The 27,437-nt window shown below is 44.9% G+C and overlaps 1 long non-coding RNA gene and 3 pseudogenes across 21 annotated transcripts in view; all 4 read left to right on the top strand.

The window, feature by feature from the left end:
- Positions 1-3,502: 3,502 nt before the first annotated feature.
- Positions 3,503-27,437, top strand: part of LOC100911253 (uncharacterized) — a 115,943-nt gene continuing 92,008 nt past the window's right edge. For 5 of the 21 annotated variants that reach the window (XR_010061559.1, XR_010061561.1, XR_010061557.1 and 2 more), the window contains exons 1-5: positions 3,518-4,464; positions 10,044-10,326; positions 15,901-16,183; positions 19,937-20,219; positions 25,802-26,084. This is a non-coding gene — a long non-coding RNA (uncharacterized LOC100911253). Of the gene's footprint in view, positions 4,465-8,784; positions 8,884-10,043; positions 10,327-10,370; positions 10,743-14,641; positions 14,741-15,900; positions 16,184-19,936; positions 20,220-20,260; positions 20,638-24,541; positions 24,641-25,801; positions 26,085-27,437 lie in introns of those variants that run through there. The other 16 variants (XR_010061563.1, XR_010061565.1, XR_010061558.1 and 13 more) reach the window with 13 other exon arrangements.
- Pcbp2-ps4 (poly(rC) binding protein 2, pseudogene 4) lies at positions 4,905-8,432 on the top strand (annotated as a pseudogene).
- Pcbp2-ps10 (poly(rC) binding protein 2, pseudogene 10) lies at positions 11,968-14,328 on the top strand (annotated as a pseudogene).
- On the top strand, positions 20,666-24,228 carry Pcbp2-ps5 (poly(rC) binding protein 2, pseudogene 5; annotated as a pseudogene).

Genomic DNA, 27,437 nt, shown 5'->3' with positions numbered 1-27,437 from the left:
TCCCCCTGAAGTCCTTTTATTGTTGAGGATAGCTTTAGCTATCCTGGGTTTTTTGTTATTCCAGATGAATTTGCAAATTGTTCTGTCTAACTCTTTGAAGAATTGGATTGGTATTTTGATGGGGATTGCATTGAATCTGTAGATCGCTTTTGGTAAAATGGCCATTTTTACTATATTAATCCTGCCAATCCATGAGCATGGGAGATCTTTCCATCTTCTGAGGTCTTCTTCAATTTCTTTCCTCAGTGTCTTGAAGTTCTTATTGTACAGATCTTTTACTTGCTTGGTTAAAGTCACACCGAGGTACTTTATATTGTTTGGGTCTATTATGAAGGGTGTTGATTCCCTAATTTCTTTCTCGGCTTGTTTCTCTTTTGTATAGAGGAAGGCAACTGATTTATTTGAGTTAATTTTATACCCAGCCACTTTGCTGAAGTTGTTTATCAGCTTTAGTAGTTCTCTGGTGGAACTTTTGGGATCACTTAAATATACTATCCTGTCATCTGCAAATAGTGATATTTTGACCTCTTCTTTTCCGATCTGTATCCCCTTGGTCTCCTTTTGTTGTCTGATTGCTCTGGCTAGAACTTCAAGAACTATATTGAATAAGTAGGGAGAGAGTGGGCAGCCTTGTCTAGTCCCTGATTTTAGTGGGATTGCTTCAAGTTTCTCTCCATTTAGTTTAATGTTAGCAACTGGTTTGCTGTATATGGCTTTTACTATGTTTAGGTATGGGCCTTGAATTCCTATTCTTTCCAGGACTTTTATCATGAAGGGGTGTTGAATTTTGTCAAATGCTTTCTCAGCATCTAATGAAATGATCATGTGGTTCTGTTCTTTCAGTTTGTTTATATAATGGATCACGTTGATGGTTTTCCGTATATTAAACCATCCCTGCATGCCTGGGATGAAGCCTACTTGATCATAGTGGATGATTGTTTTGATGTGCTCTTGAATTCGGTTTGCCAGAATTTTATTGAGTATTTTTGCATCGATATTCATAAGGGAAATTGTCTGAAGTTCTCTTTCTTTGTTGTGTCTTTGTGTGGTTTAGGTATAAGAGTAATTGTGGCTTCGTAGAAGGAATTCAGTAGTGCTCCATCTGTTTCAATTTTGTGGAATAGTTTGGATAATATTGGTATGAGGTCTTCTATGAAGGTTTGATAGAATTCTGCACTAAACCCGTCTGGACCTGGGCTCTTTTTGGTTGGGAGACCTTTAATGACTGCTTCTATTTCCTTAGGAGTTATGGGGTTGTTTAACTGGTTTATCTGTTCCTGATTTAACTTCGGTACCTGGTATCTGTCTAGGAAATTGTCCATTTCCTGAAGATTTTCAAGTTTTGTTGAATATAGGCTTTTATAGTAAGATCTGATGATTTTTTGAATTTCCTCTGAATCTGTAGTTATGTCTCCCTTTTCATTTCTGATTTTGTTAATTTGGACGCACTCTCTGTGTCCTCTCGTTAGTCTGGCTAAGGGTTTATCTATCTTGTTGATTTTCTCAAAGAACTTTTGGTTCTGTTGATTCTTTCTATGGTCCTTTTTGTTTCTACTTGGTTGATTTCAGCTCTGAGTTTGATTATTTCCTGCCTTCTACTCCTCCTGGGTGTATTTGCTTCTTTTTGTTCTAGAGCTTTTAGGTGGAGCACCTGTACTCTTAAGAGAACATCAATCAGTTCAGTTTCTAGCATCCAAGTTGGGAAACTCATAACCTCCTGTAGCTCCATCTGCAGATGACGATCTTCTGTAGCTTTATGAATTGTGTGGACACCTGCTCATAAATAGAGTCTACTCACAAATATATAAATAAAAAGAAATCTTTAAAACTCATTTGCACATAAAGAATAATGGAATGGGTGGGTTTCTGTCATTTTAAAATAATAAATATGTTACGGTAGGAAGCAAGTAGAGTATTGTTGGGATGGGTACGGTCATGTCAAGGACCAAGGCCTCAGCGCCATGGGAGTGGCAAAGCTTTCCTCAGATGAGGTTCTGGGGGATGGCAAAGCCTTCCATGGATCTGAATGCAAATATTGACAGAGCACACAGAGGATTTCACTGTAGCTTTCTCACCTCTTCATATTTCTAGCCTGAAGAGTGTTCCCAAAGGCAGCCTGCTCCTACCAAGATTAATTAACCCTGCTTCCTTGTTCAGCTGTATGAAATAACCACACCCCCCTGTTAACTGTATAGAATAAATACACTGCACTTCTGAAGTGCTATGACTTCTCCATCAGAGTCAAGACTATGTGATCCGAGATTTTCTGTGTCCATGTGTCTGTCTTTTTCTCTTTTTTTTCATTCCTTTACCTTCCCAGATAGGTCAATCCCTGTGGTCATACGAGGATATGGCATTCATTTATGTTTACACGTGTTCTCAGCCTGGGTCAATGAAGTTTCTTTTCAGTTAATTAACGCAAAATCTCATAACTGGACAAAGTACCGAAGTTGTGGTGTGCAAAGCCACTGTGAAAGATCAATGACTTTTACCCAATTCAGACTTAGATTAGATGATTGTATTCTCACTGTTAGAAGAGAGCAGTGACCTGAGAACCAATAAAGCACACTTTGCAATTAAGGAGGTTGGACAGTTTTAAGGTCAGACATCAGAAAGATATACATTACTTACAACTCTTCATGGAACCCCTGTCTGAGCAGGAAAATTGTTGTACGTCCCTCGGTTGTTTCTTAATTTCCTGCTATATAGTAATGAGAAAACCAGTTCATCACTTGCCCATAGTGGTGAGTGAGTTTTACATAGGTGAAGGCAGCTGGCAAGACCTCACAGCCCAGTGCCCTATTCTTTTCTCACCTACAGTGTACTAGGTCCTTCCAGGCACTGCAGAGCAAAAAGTCAATGGTGGCTTTTCTTACAGAACCCAGCATCACCTGCCCAGGGCTGGCATCACCTAGAAAGGGTTGGGTTCTCTCACACCATTCGCTAATGGAGAAAATGCCTAACCGCTGCATCTCACTGAAGCATTTCCTCAACTGTGGCTCATTCTCTGCTGATTCTGGCTTGTGTCAAGAAGACACAAAACCAGCTAGAACAAGGCCTTAGTTAATAACACCAGGCATGACAATCATAATCTACGTGATTTGCAATTTGGAAAAGGATGATGACCAGGGCTCCCTTTACTTCCCTTCCCTATAGCTGAACTTACAGATTCCGTTTGTCACTTTTGCTTTGCTCATAAATTCCTTTTTTTAGCAGAAAGAAAATTGTCTATACAAACCCAAAATGGTTCTCTTGGGCAACCTGCAAAGGACTAGTGGTGGAGCACCTGCTTATCTCAAGCTGAAATTCTATGCCTTACTGCTACACATACCCTCCTGGGCAGGGAACACATCACTAAAGAGACTTTAATAACCTCCAAGTCTACAGGTTTCAGCTTGCAATGCTTCCCAGACCTCAGTAAATGGGAAGAGGAGCTGGAGAAGGAAATGAAGACAATTTACACTGCGGTCTTGGAGGCTCACCGCTAGGGGCAGAGTGGGTTGTACTCGCCAGGTTAAAACAACTCCCAGACAACCTATTCACGTGAGAGCTCAAAGCAGCCATAATTTTCTGCACTCAAAATCTTTCCGGTAAGGTTCTCCGCGTATTGTCTCCTTGGTAATTGGAAAACATGGGACTGGGAGTGCAATTGCAGGGCATCTCCAGTCCTCCAGGATACGATCTGGCTGCTACAGAAGAGGACCAGGAGGAAGCTCTGCTCAGAAAAAGGATAGAAAGGCAGCATGGAAACCCTGCTTCAAGGAAACACGAGATTCACTATGCTCTTGGCGAACCTCCCGCGAAAAGAGACTTCTAGGTGAGCCACAGTCGTGAGTTTGGATAACATGGGAATAGCTTCCTGGAAAGTGGCGTTCCACTTGCAGTTACTCCAAGAGTTGCAAAAAGAACAGAGAACCTGATTTAAGAGGAGGGGAGTCTTGCAGAGTCGCGGGAGCTCTGGTCCTGGAGATTCAGCCATGCGCACATTTGTGCGCACTCAGTGCCTGCTGATTCTGCTGAGCAGCAAACTGTGCACTGCTCAGGCTTCGGAACTTTTACAAATAATTCGTAGCCAAAAGGACGTCTTGCGGAATTGTTACCTATGAAGAGGTTAAGGAAAAATTCAGCACCGAAATCCTAGTCTTGATTCTGAACACTCTACTTGCTCTGTTCTCCCTTAGGGAGGAAGGATCCCCAGAGAGGCTCCCTGACCACTGCAAGCACTTCTCAAAGGGCTTGAAGGAGCTCAACGAAAAAACCCCATTGCTGCCCAAGACTTCTGAGAGCCAAACTGGTAGATTTGTGCAACCTGCAGTGAAATTGTCCACACCGATACGCAAAGGTTAAACTCTGTGCCTTTATAAGCAGGCAGAAAGGATTCCAGTTTCCTTAGGTGTTCGCTGATTGGGATCCGGAAGACCACAGCAAATGGATTCGCTTCCTCCTTTGTGCTTTCTCCTCCAGGTAAGGGTCTCAAGCCATTTCCCTCCTTGCTTCTTTTTTTTGGGGGGGGTGGGCAGCGTGATGTAATGGTGTTAATTGCAGGGCATCTTCAAGTTCCTCAGATTGCAGCTAGTTGCGGTAGCACTTTCCCAGCATTCAGCTCTTTGCCGCGATAGACTTCCGACCAGGCAGTAAGGGAGCCGCGGCAATGAAAATTCAGATTCTGGGTGCCCTTGGCGAACTTCCCTTCTAAAGGGCATTTCGTGCGCTCTGCCAAGTATCTTTCTTTGCAGTCAATGAAATTCTTACCCAAATGAAAAGACGGTATAGGTGCTACAGCAAGCAAGTTTCCAATTCGGGCGCTTTTGGCGAACTTCCTCCTGAAAGGCACTTCATATCTCTGCCAGTGTCTTCATTTGCAGGTACCAAGGTTTCAGGTTTGTGACAGACAGCATGGCTTCAGCTTCCTAGAGACTGGATTTCTACTTGGGGCCACTAGAAGATTCTTGGTGGCCACAGGGAAAAAGCTTCTTGGGATGAGGAACAGGAAGGTTTGGGGAGGGGCCAAATTGGAGAGTGTCTGAGCAGGAGTCAGCATTCTCTGGTCCTGGAAATTTGGGGCGTTATTTTGTGGGTTGTGGCTGGTTAACCTATTGAGAGGCGATTGTCCTCACTGCGAAGACTCATAGAACCGTTAGGAATACTTCAGACCTAAAGTGACAGAGTTTTAAATGAATAAGTTAGTTACCTTTTGAAGTTAAATTCGCAGGATCAGCAGCTGTGGAAAGTGCGAGCCTGGATCCTTACTTTCTGCTTTATCCCTGTGTCTTCAGCTGACATTGGTGCAAGGGGAGCTCAGTGACCAAGCGCCCTGAGATAATTCTGCCAGAGAACCTCAGTACTGACCAGGGACTTCTGGATGTCTGTGCAGTTTTATATTCCTTAAGAAGCTCCTTTTCAAATTGGATTCTAGTTCAGGAAAAACAAAGGGAAAAAAGCCAGGCAGAAAATGATTTTTCACAACTTCCAAAAAATGAATTTTATTTTAGGAGCCATGAGGTGTGTGGGTGTGAGTGTGGGTGTGGGTGTGGGTGTGGGTGCCTGCATGTTAGTGTGTGTGTGTGTTTATGTAGATAGACAGTTATAGATATAGGTTAAGATCCTAAGGCAAGGAACAAAATTTACTTACAAAACATTTTTAGAAAAGAATTCCTTTGCATTTCCTCCAACCCATTTACTTCTCTTTCCTCCCAAGTGCCAGCATAGGCAATGGTCATATGTAAAAGCATTTGTATTTGGAAAGTTCATCTTCTTTCCCTGAAGAGAATGAAACAATGTCCATTTTCCTGCAGTTTTCAAATTGTGTTATCCCCATGTTAAAATTATGAAATTGCCTCCCACGTGGATGGACTGGAAAACTATGAGGATAGGTGCGGACAGACAATGTGAAAAAGGGAAGTGGATCCAAGCCCTTCTGTGAGCCATGTAGTCCATAGTGTAAGGTTGTGATGAAACAGATGCCCCAGTGAGGAGGAGTGGTTAGGAGGGGGTTCCTGACACAAGTGGGTGAGCAAGGACTACATGTAAGTGATCCATAGGCATGGTGAAAGAGGCCATAAAGTGGATGGTTTTTCTAGTTCTAATTATGATGGTCTGGTGTTTTTCACTTTCTTTGGGAGATGAAAAATATTCAGTTGTGAAAGTATGGAATTCAAAATGACATTCCACAGCTTCCAGGTGCCCACTCTAAATGAAATGTATATAAGGTGATCATGGTAAAATTGGGGGAATGTTGTTTAATTTATTTCCATGTTTTTTAATCATAAATTCCTTATGAAGCAGAAATGAGTTCATTGAAGCATGCAACATAAATGGAGATTTAAAAGGCTGAGAAAGCTAAGCTAGACCTGCCAATTAGACATTGGGCAAAGACACAGAAATGATGACAATTTATATCGGGGGCTCTTACAGACTCTCTGCTTGGGGAGGATTGCTTGTAAACACCAGTAGTAAAAAGCACTCCCATATATCCATTCCCCTGAGAGCTCAAAGGAGCCATAATTTTCTGCACACAAATTCTTCCCAGTAAGGATCTTGGCATTTTGTCTTCTATTATTTGGAAAACGTGGTGCTGTGAGTGCAATTCCAGGACATCTCCAGTCCTCAAGTATACGTAGCAGCTGCTACAGCGGTGGAGCAGAAGGAAGCTCTGCTCAGAAAAAGGATAGAAAGGCAGCATGGAAACCCTGCTGCACCCAGACCAGCAGAGGCAGCAGCCAGAGCAGCTGCAGCCTGTGCCCTCTCCTGCCCGCAGGCCCTCCGCCCGCCAGCCAGCCTGCCAGCTATCCGCACCCACTCCTCCGCCCATTAGCGGGGTGGGCTGGGGGGGTTGTGGCCCTAACCTTCCTGCCTGCCCTTATTGTTCTGTCCCAGGCCTCCCACCCTTCCCCCTCCTGCCCTCTCCCCTTTTCCCCTCAGTCAACTTGTGCATCCAGTGACCAAAGACTTGACCATTCAAGGCACAGCTCCCTGTAACTACTAGACATGGACACCGGTGTGATTGAAGGTGGATTAAATGTCACTCTCACCATCAGGCTACTTATGCACGGAAAGGAAGTTGGCAGTATCATCCGAAAGAGCAGAGAATCTGTTAAGAAGTTGCAAGAGAAGAGTGGGTGCACGTATCAACATCTCAGAAGGGAATTGTCCTGAGAGAATTATCACTTTGGCTGGACCAACTAATGCCATCTTCAAAGCCTTTGCTATGATCATTGACAAACCGGAAGAGGACATAAGCAGCTCTATGACCAATAGCACAGCTGCCAGTAGACCCCCGGTTACCTGGTGGTTCCTGCTAGTCAGTGTGGCTCTCTTATTGGAAAAGGTACAAGATCAAGGAAATAAGAGAGAGTACAGGGGCTCAGGTCCAAGCGGCAGGGAATATGCTCCCCAACTCAACTGAGCGGGCAATCACTATTGCTGGCATTCTGCCATCTATCATTGAGTGTGTCAAACAGATCTGCGTGGTCATGTTGGAGACTCCCAGTCTACCCTGAAGGGCATGCTTACTAGCCCAAGCCCTCCAGTTCTCCAGTCATCTTTGCAGGTGATCAGGACAGGTACAGCACAGGCAGTACCTGTGCGAGCTTTCCCCACACCACCACGTCCATGTGCCTCTACCGTGACCTGGAGGGACCACCTCTAGAGGCCTGTACCATTCAAGGACACTATGCCATGCCACAGCCAGATTTGACCAAGCTGCACCAGTAGGCAATGCAACAGTCTCATTTTCCCATGACCCATGGCAACACCGGATTCAGTGGCATTGAATCCAGCTCTCCAGAGGTGAAAGGCTATTTGGGTTTGGATGAATCTGCTCAAACTACTTCTCATGAACTCACCCTTCCAAATGATTTGATTGGCTGCATAATTGGGCGTCAGGGTGCCAAAATCAATGAGATCCGTCAGATGTCTGGGGCGCAGATCAAAACTGCAAACCCAGTGGAAGGATCTACTGATCGGCAGGTTACCATCACTGGACCTGCTGCCAGCATTAGCCTGGCTCAGTATCTGATCAATGCCAGGCTTTCCTCAGAGACAGGTGGCAAGGGGAGCAGCTAAAACACAGCAGATTCATCCATAATCCCTTTCTGCTGTTCACCACCACCCATGATCCATCTGTGTAGTTTCTGAACAGTCAGTGATTTCCAGGTTTCAAATAGTTTGTAAATTTTCAGTTTCTACACACTTTATCATCCACTCATAATTTTTTAATTAAGGTATTTTAATTCTTTTCTCTGTTCAGCAGTTACACTGAGATATCCATATTTAGTCTTATAAGCTTCTCCCCCTTTTTGTTTTGTTTTGTTTTGTTTTTTGGCTCATGAATTTTTGTCTGTCATGGAAATGTAAAAGTGGATTATCAATACATTTCAGTTTAGTTCTGTAATGTCAGGAATTTTTCAAAAAAAGAATTAAAAGATGGACGGAGCTTTTTCTTTGTGAATAGAAACTGGATGACACAGTGACTTATGCGGGTGTTATTCCTGTCTGATACTGTTTTTATAGAGCCCTGATTCCGTTTAAATAGAATTAGTAGACTTCCTTCCTTTTTTACCACTCCCAATTTTTTTTGTAATTTGCCCTCAATCTTTCCCCCCCATGATCCTGGGTGGCCTCTGAAGACTGACAGTCACACTTAGCCTGGGATTGTACAGCAGCATTGTACAGTGCATTTATGGAGCTGGGACAGGAAGGTGTCCACAGGAAGGTTGAGAATCACTGCACTGTGCATACTCTAATTTCAAATTCTAGTAATTGTTCATTTCGTTTTGTCCACAGGTGTTGTGAGACCTTGTGCTCTTGTCCTGAAATCATTTAGAAAAGTTTACCTGCTGCCATTTATGTTAACTTAGAAAGTAACTTGTCCAAATTCCTCAGGTAAAATCTTAAATCTAAGACTAATCCATGTATTACCACTCCACTCATTCACCAAGAAAACCCTCGACAGTTGGGCCTGCATGGAGTGGTTATATTTCAGGGTTGTTCCCAGGGTTTACAATATGACAGTCCCCACACCTACCAGGCACCAAGATAACAGCGGGGACTTAACCAGCAGCCAGTTCTTCAGCCTGAGCCATCACATGCTATTAATCTTCTAACTTGCCTCTAGGCCCAAAGCCAGGGCTTGGGCAGAGAAACAGGAACAAAGAAATGAGTTATTTTGCAACCTGAGAAACCTCAGAGGGAGGACCCAGGTCCCAACCTTACTTTCCCTCCTCCCAAGTGCAAAATGTGTAAACAGTAAACAAAAAAAAATAGAAGTGCAGTTCTAAGTGAATCCTCTTCCTGTCCCCCATGTTTAGGGACAGGAAGTGTATAGACAAGCCTGGCTTTTCTATGCCTACTTGCTTGTTCAACGTAAGGAATGGGGTGAAGCGAGAAGGGACCGGTTTTCTTCCCCTTTAGCTCTAGAGTAGGACTTGGAATCATTTCCACAGCTGCCAGTGTCCCTAGAACTTAATTGGTCTGGGGAATCTTTCACGCTGAAGCCTGACTTACAGCTAGAAGAGCCCGGTCTATCTGTTGATTTTGTGGTGCAAATATATTATTTATATAAATATTTCTCTATGTAAAAAAAAAAGAAACCCCACTGCAAGGAAACACGAGATTCACTATGCTCTTGGCGAACCTCCCACAAAAAGAGACTTCTAGGTGAGCCACAGTCCTGAGTTGGGAACTCTGAGGCTTATGGTTTGGATAACATGGGAAAAGCTTCCTGGAAAGTGGCGTTCCACTTGCAGTTACTCCAAGAGTTGCAAAAAGAACAGAGGACCTGATTTCAGAGGAGGGGAGTCTTGCAGAGTCGCGGGAGCTCTGGTCCTGGAGATTCAGCCATGCGCACATTTGTGCGCACTCAGTGCCTGCTGATTCTGCTGAGCAGCAAACTGTGCACTGCTCAGGCTTCGGAACTTTTACAAATAATTTGTAGCCAAAAGGACGTCTTGCGGAATTGTTATCTATGAAGAGGTTAAGGAAAAATTCAGCACCGAAATCCTAGTCTTGATTCTGAACACTCTACTTGCTCTGTTCTCCCTTAGGGAGGAAGGATCCCCAGAGAGGCTCCCTGACCACTGCAAGCACTTCTCAAAGGGCTTGAAGGAGCTCAACGAAAAAACCCCATTGCTGCCCAAGACTTCTGAGAGCCAAACTGGTAGATTTGTGCAACCTGCAGTGAAATTGTCCACACCGATACGCAAAGGTTAAACTCTGTGCCTTTATAAGCAGGCAGAAAGGATTCCAGCTTCCGTAGGTGTTCGCTGATTGGGATCCAGAAGACCACAGCAAATGGATTCGCTTCCTCCTTTGTGCTTTCTCCTCCAGGTAAGGGTCTCAAGCCATTTCCCTCCTTGCTTCTTTTTTTTTGGGGGGGTGGGCAGCGTGATGTAATGGTGTTAATTGCAGGGCATCTTCAAGTTCCTCAGATTGCAGCTAGTTGCGGTAGCACTTTCCCAGCATTCAGCTCTTTGCCGCGATAGACTTCCGACCAGGCAGTAAGGGAGCCGCGGCAATGAAAATTCAGATTCTGGGTGCCCTTGGCGAACTTCCCTTCTAAAGGGCATTTCGTGCGCTCTGCCAAGTATCTTTCTTTGCAGTCAATGAAATTCTTACCCAAATGAAAAGACGGTATAGGTGCTACAGCAAGCAAGTTTCCAATTCGGGCGCTTTTGGCGAACTTCCTCCTGAAAGGCACTTCATATCTCTGCCAGTGTCTTCATTTGCAGGTACCAAGGTTTCAGGTTTGTGACAGACAGCATGGCTTCAGCTTCCTAGAGACTGGATTTCTACTTGGGGCCACTAGAAGATTCTTGGTGGCCACAGGGAAAAAGCTTCTTGGGATGAGGAACAGGAAGGTTTGGGGAGGGGCCAAATTGGAGAGTGTCTGAGCAGGAGTCAGCATTCTCTGGTCCTGGAAATTTGGGGCGTTATTTTGTGGGTTGTGGCTGGTTAACCTATTGAGAGGCGATTGTCCTCACTGCGAAGACTCATAGAACCGTTAGGAATACTTCAGACCTAAAGTGACAGAGTTTTAAATGAATAAGTTAGTTACCTTTTGAAGTTAAATTCGCAGGATCAGCAGCTGTGGAAAGTGCGAGCCTGGATCCTTACTTTCTGCTTTATCCCTGTGTCTTCAGCTGACATTGGTGCAAGGGGAGCTCAGTGACCAAGCGCCCTGAGATAATTCTGCCACCTCAGTACTGACCAGGGACTTCTGGATGTCTGTGCAGTTTTATATTCCTTAAGAAGCTCCTTTTCAAATTGGATTCTAGTTCAGGAAAAACAAAGGGAAAAAAGCCAGGCAGAAAATGATTTTTCACAACTTCCAAAAAATGAATTTTATTTTAGGAGCCATGAGGTGTGTGGGTGTGAGTGTGGGTGTGGGTGTGGGTGTGGGTGCCTGCATGTTAGTGTGTGTGTGTGTTTATGTAGATAGACAGTTATAGATATAGGTTAAGATCCTAAGGCAAGGAACAAAATTTACTTACAAAACATTTTTAGAAAAGAATTCCTTTGCATTTCCTCCAACCCATTTACTTCTCTTTCCTCCCAAGTGCCAGCATAGGCAATGGTCATATGTAAAAGCATTTGTATTTGGAAAGTTCATCTTCTTTCCCTGAAGAGAATGAAACAATGTCCATTTTCCTGCAGTTTTCAAATTGTGTTATCCCCATGTTAAAATTATGAAATTGCCTCCCACGTGGATGGACTGGAAAACTATGAGGATAGGTGCGGACAGACAATGTGAAAAAGGGAAGTGGATCCAAGCCCTTCTGTGAGCCATGTAGTCCATAGTGTAAGGTTGTGATGAAACAGATGCCCCAGTGAGGAGGAGTGGTTAGGAGGGGGTTCCTGACACAAGTGGGTGAGCAAGGACTACATGTAAGTGATCCATAGGCATGGTGAAAGAGGCCATAAAGTGGATGGTTTTTCTAGTTCTAATTATGATGGTCTTGTGTTTTTCACTTTCTTTGGGAGATGAAAAATATTCAGTTGTGAAAGTATGGAATTCAAAATGACATTCCACAGCTTCCAGGTGCCCACTCTAAATGAAATGTATATAAGGTGATCATGGTAAAATTGGGGGAATGTTGTTTAATTTATTTCCATGTTTTTTAATCATAAATTCCTTATGAAGCAGAAATGAGTTCATTGAAGCATGCAACATAAATGGAGATTTAAAAGGCTGAGAAAGCTAAGCTAGACCTGCCAATTAGACATTGGGCAAAGACACAGAAATGATGACAATTTATATCGGGGGCTCTTACAGACTCTCTGCTTGGGGAGGATTGCTTGTAAACACCAGTAGTAAAAAGCACTCCCATATATCCATTCCCCTGAGAGCTCAAAGGAGCCATAATTTTCTGCACACAAATTCTTCCCAGTAAGGATCTTGGCATTTTGTCTTCTATTATTTGGAAAACGTGGTGCTGTGAGTGCAATTCCAGGACATCTCCAGTCCTCAAGTATACGTAGCAGCTGCTACAGCGGTGGAGCAGAAGGAAGCTCTGCTCAGAAAAAGGATAGAAAGGCAGCATGGAAACCCTGCTGCACCCAGACCAGCAGAGGCAGCAGCCAGAGCAGCTGCAGCCTGTGCCCTCTCCTGCCCGCAGGCCCTCCGCCCGCCAGCCAGCCTGCCAGCTATCCGCACCCACTCCTCCGCCCATTAGCGGGGTGGGCTGGGGGGGTTGTGGCCCTAACCTTCCTGCCTGCCCTTATTGTTCTGTCCCAGGCCTCCCACCCTTCCCCCTCCTGCCCTCTCCCCTTTTCCCCTCAGTCAACTTGTGCATCCAGTGACCAAAGACTTGACCATTCAAGGCACAGCTCCCTGTAACTACTAGACATGGACACCGGTGTGATTGAAGGTGGATTAAATGTCACTCTCACCATCAGGCTACTTATGCACGGAAAGGAAGTTGGCAGTATCATCCGAAAGAGCAGAGAATCTGTTAAGAAGTTGCAAGAGAAGAGTGGGTGCACGTATCAACATCTCAGAAGGGAATTGTCCTGAGAGAATTATCACTTTGGCTGGACCAACTAATGCCATCTTCAAAGCCTTTGCTATGATCATTGACAAACCGGAAGAGGACATAAGCAGCTCTATGACCAATAGCACAGCTGCCAGTAGACCCCCGGTTACCTGGTGGTTCCTGCTAGTCAGTGTGGCTCTCTTATTGGAAAAGGTACAAGATCAAGGAAATAAGAGAGAGTACAGGGGCTCAGGTCCAAGCGGCAGGGAATATGCTCCCCAACTCAACTGAGCGGGCAATCACTATTGCTGGCATTCTGCCATCTATCATTGAGTGTGTCAAACAGATCTGCGTGGTCATGTTGGAGACTCCCAGTCTACCCTGAAGGGCATGCTTACTAGCCCAAGCCCTCCAGTTCTCCAGTCATCTTTGCAGGTGATCAGGACAGGTACAGCACAGGCAGTACCTGTGCGAGCTTTCCCCACACCACCACGTCCATGTGCCTCTACCGTGACCTGGAGGGACCACCTCTAGAGGCCTGTACCATTCAAGGACACTATGCCATGCCACAGCCAGATTTGACCAAGCTGCACCAGTAGGCAATGCAACAGTCTCATTTTCCCATGACCCATGGCAACACCGGATTCAGTGGCATTGAATCCAGCTCTCCAGAGGTGAAAGGCTATTTGGGTTTGGATGAATCTGCTCAAACTACTTCTCATGAACTCACCCTTCCAAATGATTTGATTGGCTGCATAATTGGGCGTCAGGGTGCCAAAATCAATGAGATCCGTCAGATGTCTGGGGCGCAGATCAAAACTGCAAACCCAGTGGAAGGATCTACTGATCGGCAGGTTACCATCACTGGACCTGCTGCCAGCATTAGCCTGGCTCAGTATCTGATCAATGCCAGGCTTTCCTCAGAGACAGGTGGCAAGGGGAGCAGCTAAAACACAGCAGATTCATCCATAATCCCTTTCTGCTGTTCACCACCACCCATGATCCATCTGTGTAGTTTCTGAACAGTCAGTGATTTCCAGGTTTCAAATAGTTTGTAAATTTTCAGTTTCTACACACTTTATCATCCACTCATAATTTTTTAATTAAGGTATTTTAATTCTTTTCTCTGTTCAGCAGTTACACTGAGATATCCATATTTAGTCTTATAAGCTTCTCCCCCTTTTTGTTTTGTTTTGTTTTGTTTTTTGGCTCATGAATTTTTGTCTGTCATGGAAATGTAAAAGTGGATTATCAATACATTTCAGTTTAGTTCTGTAATGTCAGGAATTTTTCAAAAAAAGAATTAAAAGATGGACGGAGCTTTTTCTTTGTGAATAGAAACTGGATGCCACAGTGACTTATGCGGGTGTTATTCCTGTCTGATACTGTTTTTATAGAGCCCTGATTCCGTTTAAATAGAATTAGTAGACTTCCTTCCTTTTTTACCACTCCCAATTTTTTTTGTAATTTGCCCTCAATCTTTCCCCCCCATGATCCTGGGTGGCCTCTGAAGACTGACAGTCACACTTAGCCTGGGATTGTACAGCAGCATTGTACAGTGCATTTATGGAGCTGGGACAGGAAGGTGTCCACAGGAAGGTTGAGAATCACTGCACTGTGCATACTCTAATTTCAAATTCTAGTAATTGTTCATTTCGTTTTGTCCACAGGTGTTGTGAGACCTTGTGCTCTTGTCCTGAAATCATTTAGAAAAGTTTACCTGCTGCCATTTATGTTAACTTAGAAAGTAACTTGTCCAAATTCCTCAGGTAAAATCTTAAATCTAAGACTAATCCATGTATTACCACTCCACTCATTCACCAAGAAAACCCTCGACAGTTGGGCCTGCATGGAGTGGTTATATTTCAGGGTTGTTCCCAGGGTTTACAATATGACAGTCCCCACACCTACCAGGCACCAAGATAACAGCGGGGACTTAACCAGCAGCCAGTTCTTCAGCCTGAGCCATCACATGCTATTAATCTTCTAACTTGCCTCTAGGCCCAAAGCCAGGGCTTGGGCAGAGAAACAGGAACAAAGAAATGAGTTATTTTGCAACCTGAGAAACCTCAGAGGGAGGACCCAGGTCCCAACCTTACTTTCCCTCCTCCCAAGTGCAAAATGTGTAAACAGTAAACAAAAAAAAATAGAAGTGCAGTTCTAAGTGAATCCTCTTCCTGTCCCCCATGTTTAGGGACAGGAAGTGTATAGACAAGCCTGGCTTTTCTATGCCTACTTGCTTGTTCAACGTAAGGAATGGGGTGAAGCGAGAAGGGACCGGTTTTCTTCCCCTTTAGCTCTAGAGTAGGACTTGGAATCATTTCCACAGCTGCCAGTGTCCCTAGAACTTAATTGGTCTGGGGAATCTTTCACGCTGAAGCCTGACTTACAGCTAGAAGAGCCCGGTCTATCTGTTGATTTTGTGGTGCAAATATATTATTTATATAAATATTTCTCTATGTAAAAAAAAAAGAAACCCCACTGCAAGGAAACACGAGATTCACTATGCTCTTGGCGAACCTCCCACAAAAAGAGACTTCTAGGTGAGCCACAGTCCTGAGTTGGGAACTCTGAGGCTTATGGTTTGGATAACATGGGAAAAGCTTCCTGGAAAGTGGCGTTCCACTTGCAGTTACTCCAAGAGTTGCAAAAAGAACAGAGGACCTGATTTCAGAGGAGGGGAGTCTTGCAGAGTCGCGGGAGCTCTGGTCCTGGAGATTCAGCCATGCGCACATTTGTGCGCACTCAGTGCCTGCTGATTCTGCTGAGCAGCAAACTGTGCACTGCTCAGGCTTCGGAACTTTTACAAATAATTTGTAGCCAAAAGGACGTCTTGCGGAATTGTTATCTATGAAGAGGTTAAGGAAAAATTCAGCACCGAAATCCTAGTCTTGATTCTGAACACTCTACTTGCTCTGTTCTCCCTTAGGGAGGAAGGATCCCCAGAGAGGCTCCCTGACCACTGCAAGCACTTCTCAAAGGGCTTGAAGGAGCTCAACGAAAAAACCCCATTGCTGCCCAAGACTTCTGAGAGCCAAACTGGTAGATTTGTGCAACCTGCAGTGAAATTGTCCACACCGATACGCAAAGGTTAAACTCTGTGCCTTTATAAGCAGGCAGAAAGGATTCCAGCTTCCGTAGGTGTTCGCTGATTGGGATCCAGAAGACCACAGCAAATGGATTCGCTTCCTCCTTTGTGCTTTCTCCTCCAGGTAAGGGTCTCAAGCCATTTCCCTCCTTGCTTCTTTTTTTTTTTGGGGGGGAGGGTGGGCAGCGTGATGTAATGGTGTTAATTGCAGGGCATCTTCAAGTTCCTCAGATTGCAGCTAGTTGCAGTAGCACTTTCCCAGCATTCAGCTCTTTGCTGCGATAGACTTCCGACCAGGCAGTAAGGGAGCCGCGGCAATGAAAATTCAGATTCTGGGTGCCCTTGGCGAACTTCCCTTGTAAGGGGATTTCGTGCGCTCTGCCAAGTATCTTTCTTTGCAGTCAATGAAATTCTTACCCAAATGAAAAGACGGTATAGGTGCTACAGCAAGCAAGTTTCCGATTCCGGCGCTTTTGGCGAACTTCCTCCTGAAAGGCACTTCATATCTCTGCCAGTGTCTTTATTTGCAGGCACCAAGGTTTCAGGTTTGGGACAGACAGCATGGCTTCAGCTTCCTACAGACTGGATTTCCACTTGGGGCCACTAGAAGATTCTTGGTGGCCACAGGGAAAAAGCTTCTTGGGATGAGGAACAGGAAGGTTTGGGGAGGGGCCAAATTGGAGAGTGTCTGAGCAGGAGTCAGCATTCTCTGGTCCTGGAAATTTGGGGCATTATTTTGTGGGTTGTGGCTGGTTAACCTATTGAGAGGCGATTGTCCTCACTGCGCAGACTCATAGAACCATTAGGAATACTTCAAACCTAAAGTGACACAGTTTTTTTTTTCCTTTTTTTTTATTAACGAGTATTTCTTATATACATTTCGAGTGTTATTCCCTTTCCCAGTTTCCGGGCAAACATCCCCCTCCCCCCTCCCCTTCCTTATGTTGAAAAGCTCTCAGGGAGAACTTTCCCTCGGGATGGAGACCTTCCAACTCTAAAGACCAGACGGAGACACCACAGGATGCAATCAGCAAGAGGATTTGGTTTATTGTCGGGATACACAGGCACAGGCACCTGCGGGCGCTTCAGTCACTCGGGGGACTGGCGCACCCCATGGAACCAGGGATGGGCTTTTTATAGGATTTTGGGGAGCAGAAGCAAGCATACAGAAGCAGATGCATGGTTACAGGGATATAATTGGTGGATTCTAATGTGGCAAGGGTTCAGCCCGGGGGCAAGTTTCCTAGCTACCTTCCTGAAACATAACGACTGACTCGGCCCCCCAAGGGTTCAGCCCGGGGGCAAGTTTCCTAGCTACCTTCCTGAAACATAACCACTGACTCGGCCCCCCAAGGGTTCAGCCCCAGGACAAGTTTCTTAGCTACCTTCTTGGAACATAAAGACTGACTCGGCCCCCCACCAGGGTGTGGGACCTCACCCAGGGCTTTTTTTTTCATTGTCAGGTGCTCAACAGGTGCTCAACCGAAGTTGTCCTGTTGCCAGGCCTTCAACCAAACACATCCTGCTTGGCAGCCACTGTGTACTCAGTGTTCTAACCTTTCCCTGAACCAGTCATCTTAAGTACAGCCTTGCAAAATGGCGTTACTGCTGCTAAGCTGGGGTCTTTCAATGTGTGTTCCCCTCCCAACCCTCCCCCCATTGCCGCCCTCCCCCCAGGGCTTCCCCTTTGCTCTTACTAGGATATTGATTGCTACCTATGAGGTCAGAGTCCAGGGTCAGTCCATGTATAGTCTTTAGGTAGTGGCTTAGTCCCTGGAAGCTCTGGTTGCTTGGCATTGTTGTACATATGGGGTCTCGAGCCCCTTCAAGCTCTTCCAGTTCTTTCTCTGATTCCTTCAACGGGGGTCCTGTTCTCAGTTCAGTGGCTTGCTGCTGGCATTCACCTCTGTATTTGCTGTATTCCGCCTGGTGACACAGTTTTAAATGAATAAGTTAGTTACCCTTTGAAGTTAAATTCGCAGGATCAGCAGCTGTGGAAAGTGCGAGACTGGATCCATCCTTTCTGCTTTTTCCCCCTGTCTTCAGCTGACATTGGTGCAAGGGGAGCTCAGTGACCAAGCGCCCTGAGATAATTCTGCCACCTCAGTACTGACCAGGGACTTCTGGATGTCTGTGCAGTTTTATATTCCTTAAGAAGCTCCTTTTCAAATTGGATTCTAGTTCAGGAAAAACAAAGGAAAAAAAAACAGGCAGAAAGTGATTTTTCACAACTTCCAAAAAATGAATTTTATTTTAGGAGCCATGAGGTGTGTGGGTGTGAGTGTGGGTGTGGGTGTGGGTGTGGGTGCCTGCATGTTAGTGTGTGTGTGTGTTTATGTAGATAGACAGTTATAGATATAGGTTAAGATCCTAAGGCAAGGAACAAAATTTATTTACAAAACATTTTTAGAAAAGAATTCCTTTGCATTTCCTCCAACCCATTTACTTCTCTTTCCTCCCAAGTGCCAGCATAGGCAATGGTCATATGTAAAAGCATTTGTATTTGGAAAGTTCATCTTCTTTCCCTGAAGAGAATGAAACAATATCCATTTTCCTGCAGTTTTCAAATTGTGTTATCCCCATGTTAAAATTATGAAATTGCCTCCCACGTGGATGGACTAGAAAACTATGAGGATAGGTGCGGACAGACAATGTGAAAAAGGGAAGTGGATCCAAGCCCTTCTGTGAGCCATGTAGTCCATAGTGTAAGGTTGTGATGAAACAGATGCCCCAGTGAGGAGGAGTGGTTAGGAGGGGGTTCCTGACACAAGTGGGTGAGCAAGGACTACATGTAAGTGATCCATAGGCATGGTGAAAGAGGCCATAAAGTGGATGGTTTTTCTAGTTCTAATTATGATGGTCTGGTGTTTTTCACTTTCTTTGGGAGATGAAAAATATTCAGTTGTGAAAGTATGGAATACAAAATGACATTCCACAGCTTCCAATGAAATGTATATAAGGTGATCATGGTAAAATTGGGGGAATGTTGTTTAATTTATTTCCATGTTTTTAATCATAAATTCCTTATGAAGGAGAAATAAGTTCATCAAAGTATGCAACATAAATGGAGATTGAAAAGGCTGACAAAGCTAAGCGAGACCTGCCAGATAGACATTGGGGAAGGACACAGAAATGATGACAATTTATCGAATTTATACTCTTTGGGGAGGATTGCTTGGAATCACTATTAGTCAAAGTAATCACAGGTATACATTCCCCTGCGAGCTCAAAGGAGCCACAATTTTCTGTTCTCAAAATCTTCCTGGTAAGGATCTTGGCATTTTACTTCTAATATTTGGAAAACATGGGGCTGTGAGTGCAATTCCAGGACATCTCCAGTCCTTAAGTATACATAGCAGCTGCTACAGAGGAGGAGTAGAAGGAAGCTCTGCTCAGAAAAAGGATAGAAAGGCAGCATGGAAACCCTGCTTCAAAGGAAACATGAGATTCACTATGCTCTTGGCGAACCTCCCACAAAAAGAGACTTCTAGGTGAGCCACAGTCCTGAGTTGGGAACTCTGAGGCCTATGGTTTGGATAACATAGGAAAAGCTTCCTGGAAAGTGGCGTTCCACTTGCAGTTACTCCAAGAGTTGCAAAAAGAACAGAGGACCTGATTTCAGAGGAGGGGAGTCTTGCAGAGTCGCGGGAGCTCTGGTCCTGGAGATTTAGCCATGCGCACATTTGTGCGCACTCAGTGCCTGCTGATTCTGCTGAGCAGCAAACTGTGCACTGCTCAGGCTTCGGAACTTTTACAAATAATTTGTAGCCAAAAGGACGTCTTGCGGAATTGTTATCTATGAAGAGGTTAAGGAAAAATTCAGCACCGAAATCCTAGTCTTGATTCTGAACACTCTACTTGCTCTGTTCTCCCTTAGGGAGGAAGGATCCCCAGAGAGGCTCCCTGACCACTGCAAGCACTTCTCAAAGGGCTTGAAGGAGCTCAACGAAAAAACCCCATTGCTGCCCAAGACTTCTGAGAGCCAAACTGGTAGATTTGTGCAACCTGCAGTGAAATTGTCCACACCGATACGCAAAGGTTAAACTCTGTGCCTTTATAAGCAGGCAGAAAGGATTCCAGCTTCCGTAGGTGTTCGCTGATTGGGATCCGGAAGACCACAGCAAATGGATTCGCTTCCTCCTTTGTGCTTTCTCCTCCAGGTAAGGGTCTCAAGCCATTTCCCTCCTTGCTTCTTTTTTTTTTGGGGGGGGGGGGCAGCGTGATGCAATGGTGTTAATTGCAGGGCATCTTCAAGTTCCTCAGATTGCAGCTAGTTGCGGTAGCACTTTCCCAGCATTCAGCTCTTTGCCGCGATAGACTTCCGACCAGGCAGTAAGGGAGCCGCGGCAATGAAAATTCAGATTCTGGGTGCCCTTGGCGAACTTCCCTTCTAAAGGGCATTTCGTGCGCTCTGCCAAGTATCTTTCTTTGCAGTCAATGAAATTCTTACCCAAATGAAAAGACGGTATAGGTGCTACAGCAAGCAAGTTTCCGATTCGGGCGCTTTTGGCGAACTTCCTCCTGAAAGGCACTTCATATCTCTGCCAGTGTCTTCATTTGCAGGTACCAAGGTTTCAGGTTTGTGGCAGACAGCATGGCTTCAGCTTCCTAGAGACTGGATTTCTACTTGGGGCCACTAGAAGATTCTTGGTGGCCACAGGGAAAAAGCTTCTTGGGATGAGGAACAGGAAGGTTTGGGGAGGGGCCAAATTGGAGAGTGTCTGAGCAGGAGTCAGCATTCTCTGGTCCTGGAAATTTGGGGCGTTATTTTGTGGGTTGTGGCTGGTTAACCTATTGAGAGGCGATTGTCCTCACTGCGAAGACTCATAGAACCGTTAGGAATACTTCAGACCTAAAGTGACAGAGTTTTAAATGAATAAGTTAGTTACCTTTTGAAGTTAAATTCGCAGGATCAGCAGCTGTGGAAAGTGCGAGCCTGGATCCTTACTTTCTGCTTTATCCCTGTGTCTTCAGCTGACATTGGTGCAAGGGGAGCTCAGTGACCAAGCGCCCTGAGATAATTCTGCCAGAGAACCTCAGTACTGACCAGGGACTTCTGGATGTCTGTGCAGTTTTATATTCCTTAAGAAGCTCCTTTTCAAATTGGATTCTAGTTCAGGAAAAACAAAGGGAAAAAAGCCAGGCAGAAAATGATTTTTCACAACTTCCAAAAAATGAATTTTATTTTAGGAGCCATGAGGTGTGTGGGTGTGAGTGTGGGTGTGGGTGTGGGTGTGGGTGCCTGCATGTTAGTGTGTGTGTGTGTTTATGTAGATAGACAGTTATAGATATAGGTTAAGATCCTAAGGCAAGGAACAAAATTTACTTACAAAACATTTTTAGAAAAGAATTCCTTTGCATTTCCTCCAACCCATTTACTTCTCTTTCCTCCCAAGTGCCAGCATAGGCAATGGTCATATGTAAAAGCATTTGTATTTGGAAAGTTCATCTTCTTTCCCTGAAGAGAATGAAACAATGTCCATTTTCCTGCAGTTTTCAAATTGTGTTATCCCCATGTTAAAATTATGAAATTGCCTCCCACGTGGATGGACTAGAAAACTATGAGGATAGGTGCGGACAGACAATGTGAAAAAGGGAAGTGGATCCAAGCCCTTCTGTGAGCCATGTAGTCCATAGTGTAAGGTTGTGATGAAACAGATGCCCCAGTGAGGAGGTGTGGTTAGGAGGGGGTTCCTGACACAAGTGGGTGAGCAAGGACTACATGTAAGTGATCCATAGGCATGGTGAAAGAGGCCATAAAGTGGATGGTTTTTCTAGTTCTAATTATGATGGTCTGGTGTTTTTCACTTTCTTTGGGAGATGAAAAATATTCAGTTGTGAAAGTATGGAATTCAAAATGACATTCCACAGCTTCCAGGTGCCCACTCTAAATGAAATGTATATAAGGTGATCATGGTAAAATTGGGGGAATGTTGTTTAATTTATTTCCATGTTTTTTAATCATAAATTCCTTATGAAGCAGAAATGAGTTCATTGAAGCATGCAACATAAATGGAGATTTAAAAGGCTGAGAAAGCTAAGCTAGACCTGCCAATTAGACATTGGGCAAAGACACAGAAATGATGACAATTTATATCGGGGGCTCTTACAGACTCTCTGCTTGGGGAGGATTGCTTGTAAACACCAGTAGTAAAAAGCACTCCCATATATCCATTCCCCTGAGAGCTCAAAGGAGCCATAATTTTCTGCACACAAATTCTTCCCAGTAAGGATCTTGGCATTTTGTCTTCTATTATTTGGAAAACGTGGTGCTGTGAGTGCAATTCCAGGACATCTCCAGTCCTCAAGTATACGTAGCAGCTGCTACAGCGGTGGAGCAGAAGGAAGCTCTGCTCAGAAAAAGGATAGAAAGGCAGCATGGAAACCCTGCTGCACCCAGACCAGCAGAGGCAGCAGCCAGAGCAGCTGCAGCCTGTGCCCTCTCCTGCCCGCAGGCCCTCCGCCCGCCAGCCAGCCTGCCAGCTATCCGCACCCACTCCTCCGCCCATTAGCGGGGTGGGCTGGGGGGGTTGTGGCCCTAACCTTCCTGCCTGCCCTTATTGTTCTGTCCCAGGCCTCCCACCCTTCCCCCTCCTGCCCTCTCCCCTTTTCCCCTCAGTCAACTTGTGCATCCAGTGACCAAAGACTTGACCATTCAAGGCACAGCTCCCTGTAACTACTAGACATGGACACCGGTGTGATTGAAGGTGGATTAAATGTCACTCTCACCATCAGGCTACTTATGCACGGAAAGGAAGTTGGCAGTATCATCCGAAAGAGCAGAGAATCTGTTAAGAAGTTGCAAGAGAAGAGTGGGTGCACGTATCAACATCTCAGAAGGGAATTGTCCTGAGAGAATTATCACTTTGGCTGGACCAACTAATGCCATCTTCAAAGCCTTTGCTATGATCATTGACAAACCGGAAGAGGACATAAGCAGCTCTATGACCAATAGCACAGCTGCCAGTAGACCCCCGGTTACCTGGTGGTTCCTGCTAGTCAGTGTGGCTCTCTTATTGGAAAAGGTACAAGATCAAGGAAATAAGAGAGAGTACAGGGGCTCAGGTCCAAGCGGCAGGGAATATGCTCCCCAACTCAACTGAGCGGGCAATCACTATTGCTGGCATTCTGCCATCTATCATTGAGTGTGTCAAACAGATCTGCGTGGTCATGTTGGAGACTCCCAGTCTACCCTGAAGGGCATGCTTACTAGCCCAAGCCCTCCAGTTCTCCAGTCATCTTTGCAGGTGATCAGGACAGGTACAGCACAGGCAGTACCTGTGCGAGCTTTCCCCACACCACCACGTCCATGTGCCTCTACCGTGACCTGGAGGGACCACCTCTAGAGGCCTGTACCATTCAAGGACACTATGCCATGCCACAGCCAGATTTGACCAAGCTGCACCAGTAGGCAATGCAACAGTCTCATTTTCCCATGACCCATGGCAACACCGGATTCAGTGGCATTGAATCCAGCTCTCCAGAGGTGAAAGGCTATTTGGGTTTGGATGAATCTGCTCAAACTACTTCTCATGAACTCACCCTTCCAAATGATTTGATTGGCTGCATAATTGGGCGTCAGGGTGCCAAAATCAATGAGATCCGTCAGATGTCTGGGGCGCAGATCAAAACTGCAAACCCAGTGGAAGGATCTACTGATCGGCAGGTTACCATCACTGGACCTGCTGCCAGCATTAGCCTGGCTCAGTATCTGATCAATGCCAGGCTTTCCTCAGAGACAGGTGGCAAGGGGAGCAGCTAAAACACAGCAGATTCATCCATAATCCCTTTCTGCTGTTCACCACCACCCATGATCCATCTGTGTAGTTTCTGAACAGTCAGTGATTTCCAGGTTTCAAATAGTTTGTAAATTTTCAGTTTCTACACACTTTATCATCCACTCATAATTTTTTAATTAAGGTATTTTAATTCTTTTCTCTGTTCAGCAGTTACACTGAGATATCCATATTTAGTCTTATAAGCTTCTCCCCCTTTTTGTTTTGTTTTGTTTTGTTTTTTGGCTCATGAATTTTTGTCTGTCATGGAAATGTAAAAGTGGATTATCAATACATTTCAGTTTAGTTCTGTAATGTCAGGAATTTTTCAAAAAAAGAATTAAAAGATGGACGGAGCTTTTTCTTTGTGAATAGAAACTGGATGCCACAGTGACTTATGCGGGTGTTATTCCTGTCTGATACTGTTTTTATAGAGCCCTGATTCCGTTTAAATAGAATTAGTAGACTTCCTTCCTTTTTTACCACTCCCAATTTTTTTTGTAATTTGCCCTCAATCTTTCCCCCCCATGATCCTGGGTGGCCTCTGAAGACTGACAGTCACACTTAGCCTGGGATTGTACAGCAGCATTGTACAGTGCATTTATGGAGCTGGGACAGGAAGGTGTCCACAGGAAGGTTGAGAATCACTGCACTGTGCATACTCTAATTTCAAATTCTAGTAATTGTTCATTTCGTTTTGTCCACAGGTGTTGTGAGACCTTGTGCTCTTGTCCTGAAATCATTTAGAAAAGTTTACCTGCTGCCATTTATGTTAACTTAGAAAGTAACTTGTCCAAATTCCTCAGGTAAAATCTTAAATCTAAGACTAATCCATGTATTACCACTCCACTCATTCACCAAGAAAACCCTCGACAGTTGGGCCTGCATGGAGTGGTTATATTTCAGGGTTGTTCCCAGGGTTTACAATATGACAGTCCCCACACCTACCAGGCACCAAGATAACAGCGGGGACTTAACCAGCAGCCAGTTCTTCAGCCTGAGCCATCACATGCTATTAATCTTCTAACTTGCCTCTAGGCCCAAAGCCAGAGCTTGGGCAGAGAAACAGGAACAAAGAAATGAGTTATTTTGCAACCTGAGAAACCTCAGAGGGAGGACCCAGGACCCAACCTTACTTTCCCTCCTCCCAAGTGCAAAATGTGTAAACAGTAAACAAAAAAAAAATAGAAGTGCAGTTCTAAGTGAATCCTCTTCTTGTCCCCCATGTTTAGGGACAGGAAGTGTATAGACAAGCCTGGCTTTTCTATGCCTACTTGCTTGTTCAACGTAAGGAATGGGGTGAAGCGAGAAGGGACCGGTTTTCTTCCCCTTTAGCTCTAGAGTAGGACTTGGAATCATTTCCACAGCTGCCAGTGTCCCTAGAACTTAATTGGTCTGGGGAATCTTTCACGCTGAAGCCTGACTTACAGCTAGAAGAGCCCGGTCTATCTGTTGATTTTGTGGTGCAAATATATTATTTATATAAATATTTCTCTATGTAAAAAAAAAGAAACCCCACTGCAAGGAAACACGAGATTCACTATGCTCTTGGCGAACCTCCCACAAAAAAAGACTTCTAGGTGAGCCACAGTCCTGAGTTGGGAACTCTGAGGCTTATGGTTTGGATAACATGGGAAAAGCTTCCTGGAAAGTGGCGTTCCACTTGCAGTTACTCCAAGAGTTGCAAAAAGAACAGAGGACCTGATTTCAGAGGAGGGGAGTCTTGCAGAGTCGCGGGAGCTCTGGTCCTGGAGATTCAGCCATGCGCACATTTGTGCGCACTCAGTGCCTGCTGATTCTGCTGAGCAGCAAACTGTGCACTGCTCAGGCTTCAGTAACTTTTACAAATAATTCGTAGCCAAAAGGACGTCTTGCGGAATTGTTATCTATGAAGAGGTTAAGGAAAAATTCAGCACCGAAATCCTACTCTTGATTCTGAACACTCTACTTGCTCTGTTCTCCCTTAGGGAGGAAGGATCCCCAGAGAGGCTCCCTGACCACTGCAAGCACTTCTCAAAGGGCTTGAAGGAGCTCAACGAAAAAACCCCATTGCTGCCCAAGACTTCTGAGAGCCAAACTGGTAGATTTGTGCAACCTGCAGTGAAATTGTCCACACCGATACACAAAGGTTAAACTCTGTGCCTTTATAAGCAGGCAGAAAGGATTCCAGTTTCCTTAGGTGTTCGCTGATTGGGATCCGGAAGACCACAGCAAATGGATTCGCTTCCTCCTTTGTGCTTTCTCCTCCAGGTAAGGGTCTCAAGCCATTTCCCTCCTTGCTTCTTTTTTTTTGGGGGGGTGGGCAGCGTGATGTAATGGTGTTAATTGCAGGGCATCTTCAAGTTCCTCAGATTGCAGCTAGTTGCAGTAGCACTTTCCCAGCATTCAGCTCTTTGCCGCGATAGACTTCCGACCAGGCAGTAAGGGAGCCGCGGCAATGAAAATTCAGATTCTGGGTGCCCTTGGCGAACTTCCCTTCTAAAGGGCATTTCGTGCGCTCTGCCAAGTATCTTTCTTTGCAGTCAATGAAATTCTTACCCAAATGAAAAGAAGGTATAGGTGCTACAGCAAGCAAGTTTCCGATTCGGGCGCTTTTGGCGAACTTCCTCCTGAAAGGCACTTCATATCTCTGCCAGTGTCTTCATTTGCAGGCACCAAGGTTTCAGGTTTGGGACAGACAGCATGGCTTCAGCTTCCTACAGACTGGATTTCCACTTGGGGCCACTAGAAGATTCTTGGTGGCCACAGGGAAAAAGCTTCTTGGGATGAGGAACAGGAAGGTTTGGGGAGGGGCCAAATTGGAGAGTGTCTGAGCAGGAGTCAGCATTCTCTGGTCCTGGAAATTTGGGGCGTTATTTTGGGGGGTTGTGGCTGGTTAACCTATTGAGAGGCGATTGTCCTCACTGCGAAGACTCATAGAACCGTTAGGAATACTTCAGACCTAAAGTGACAGAGTTTTAAATGAATAAGTTAGTTACCTTTTGAAGTTAAATTCGCAGGATCAGCAGCTGTGGAAAGTGCGAGCCTGGATCCATCCTTTCTGCTTTATCCCTGTGTCTTCAGCTGGCATTGGTGCAAGGGGAGTTCAGTGACCAAGCGCCCTGAGATAATTCTGCCAGCGAACCTGAGTCCTGCCCAGGGACTTCTAGATGTCTGTGCAGTTTTATATTGCTTAAGAAGCTCCTTTTCGGGGTTGGGCATTTAGCTCAGTGGTAGAGTGCTTGCCTAGCAAGCGAAAGGCCTGGGTTAGGTTCCCAGCTCCAAAAGAAAGAAAAAAGAAAAAAACAAAAAGAAGTTCCTTTTCAAATTGGATTCTACTTCAGGAAAAAAAAAAGAAAAAAAGCCAAACAGAAAATGAATTCACTACTTCAAAAAATGAATTGTATGTAGCAATCGTGACGGAAAGGTTTTTTTTGCTTTGTTTTTTCTCTGTGTGTGTGTGTATCTATACAGGTTGATAGAGATATAATATAGGTCAAGATCCCGGGGCAAGGAACAAAATATATTTGAAGAACAATTTGAGACAAAATTTCATTTTATATTCCCCTGATCTGTTTATTTCTATTGGCTCCCATGTATAGTCATAAGCACTGGTGATACGGA

This window comes from Rattus norvegicus, chromosome X (assembly GCF_036323735.1).
Source record: "Rattus norvegicus strain BN/NHsdMcwi chromosome X, GRCr8, whole genome shotgun sequence".
In the NCBI taxonomy this organism is placed as follows: Eukaryota; Metazoa; Chordata; class Mammalia; order Rodentia; family Muridae; genus Rattus; species Rattus norvegicus.
This window is presented reverse-complemented; position numbering and strand designations above follow the sequence as displayed.